We start from the raw sequence: 2,667 nt of genomic DNA on the forward strand, positions 1-2,667 counted from the left end.
TTAATTAGAATTAATTAAATTGTTTAATTAATTATTTATTAATTTTGTTAGAAAATTAATTTATGAAATTAATTTTGTAAAATCAAATAATAATTTCATTTTTGAAATTAACTTGATTTTGGAAATCAATTTGAAATTAGAAATTTAGAAAAATACAAAATTGGAAAGTTGGTTTCCTCCACTCACTTAACCAAGATGCTCACACAAAATCTACTTGAATCTTGATTCACTCTTCAAGCATGAGCTCCACCTTATGCAGCCTCCTTCTATGCATGAATGTCCTGCAAGAAATAGAGAAAATGGAAGTGGAAATCGGGGATGCCAACTATTAAAACTTGCTGAAGTTTTGTTGAAAACTTGTAAGGTTGAAGAATGGTTCTTCTAGTTGCATCAGTGGTGTTCTTCTCCAAAATTCCTTCATTCAAACTTATTTTGAGTCCCACAACTCAATCTAAAGCTCCAAAAGAATAGTAGGGAAGATCTTGAGGTGGTTCACAAGAAGAATTGGAGAAGATTTGCAATTGAATTCAAGTTTCAAGAGGTTCTACAAATGTATGACTTGAAACTCTCTTATTATTGTATGAGCATGCTTTATTTACAGCCAAAATTAATGAATTAGAATACTTATTGATCCTTGTTGCTTCCACTGCATGCTGATGTACTCCTTCACAACCTTGATATTCTCTAGGAATCCAAGGGTAGACTAACTTTGGGGGAGGAAGAATAATAGAGAATGGTTGAAAAGAAAAAATTTGAAAGAAATCTAAATTGGAGGTTAGGGTATTTCACAATGAAATTCCATCCCCTAAATTGACCATAAACGAATGTTTATATGAAGAAAGATTTACCGATTCTCCAAGCCTTTTCCAATTTACCCTTTAGTCCAATTAATTAAAGAATACTTATTCAATTAATTAACATACCAATTAAATAACCATACATATTAAATCCAATTTAATATATATAGTTAATTAATTAATAAATAAACATCACATTTTTATTTTCTTTCACCTCTCAAAATTAATTAATTAGTTCTTCATGAATCTAATTCATAAGAACTTAATATTTGAATCTTATTCAATTATTTCTCTCTTAATTATAAATCACATCTATAATTAACCATATCATATTAATCTCATTAATATGCTATTCCATCAATTGACTTGAACAATTCAAATCATTCCTCTTATCTATCCTTTAGTGAGCTAACAAGGAGATCTTATGGACCTACAGATTAGAAGCTCCAACAATATGAGATTAATTAATTAAACTCTTTAATTAAATTAATCAATCTTCATTAACTACTGGTCACTCCACTGAAGACTGATAGCTGTACTCTTCGCACTGTAGATATATTTCTGTGTCCATGGATATAACCAATCAACAGCGAGTCAACCCTTCACAAATCGCTCATAACTACAATTGGGTCAAATTATCGTTTTATCCATGTAGTTACCTTTAACTCCTTAAGTACCACTGATTTCTCTAATGAACAAACAGATTATAGTCCAACTATAAACTAACATCTCTTGGACTATTGAGAGGTTGGGGCCTCAATGTTCAAGACTCAAAATTAGCTATTGAGGGAGTTATCTACTTTTCCTAAGAACGAAAAGGAGTGAATTCCATCTTATGTAGTTGTGTTCCCAGCTCCCTACTTGGACAGATCCCCAAAATGGTAGGTTTGTTGAGTCGACTAACAAGGCCACTCTCACCCATGCAAATCAAAGGATTATCCTCATAAACAAGAGTTCACAACTCACTCAAGATTAAGATCAAGTCACCTATGGTCATCCTAGTGAAATGTAAATTTCTTCTAGTAATGATGTTATACAGAGAGACTATTCATTTTGTGGTCGGTCTTATACAAATTCTTTGTATAGAATACTTCCGCCCGCATGTCTCAACATGAACAATCATGGTTTGATCATTTGTAGTCCTTTACAACAATTATAACATCTACAAAGTGGGTCGTATTCGTAGCGTCACCAAGATAATGTATGCAACCTTATCCATCCATTACAAATCGTTTAGGTTATCACTTAAACATGATCCACCTGTATGTTTTCACATACATGTTTAAGTTTCATAAAATAACCTTGGATCTTAGTTTTTTGGATTGAATTAATGCAGTCCAAACATCAATAAAATACATCTTATTTTATTTGATATGTGATTTTTATTTATAAACTACAAGACATATGAGATTTAGGACATCAACTCCAACACAGAGTACCTTTCAAATCTCTGCGCTCAATCCTTTCTCGCCGCATTGACTACGTTCTCCATAAATGTTTTGATTTCTCTATTAGAAATTTCATCTTACCCATTTGTCTGTGGGTGGTAGGTAGTGGCCACCTTATGCCTAACATTATATTTAGGAAGTAACTTAGAAATAATATGATTTATGAAATGCGTACCTTCATCACTGATTAACGCCCTGGGTGTTCCAAAGCGTGTGAAGATGTACTTTTTCAAGAATTTTGAAATAGTCACCACATCAGTTTAGCACAGGCTACAACCTCAACCCACTTTGATACATAATTTACTACCACCAGGATATATTACTGACCATAAGGGGGAGGAAATGACCCATGAAATCAATATCCCAAACATTGAGTAGTTTTACCTTAAGTATGTTATTAATGGGAATTGCGTTTCTCACTG

This window comes from Benincasa hispida, chromosome 10 (genome assembly GCF_027475165.1).
Source record: "Benincasa hispida cultivar pf3 chromosome 10, pf3_genome.v1.1, whole genome shotgun sequence".
NCBI classification, from domain to species: domain Eukaryota; kingdom Viridiplantae; phylum Streptophyta; class Magnoliopsida; order Cucurbitales; family Cucurbitaceae; genus Benincasa; species Benincasa hispida.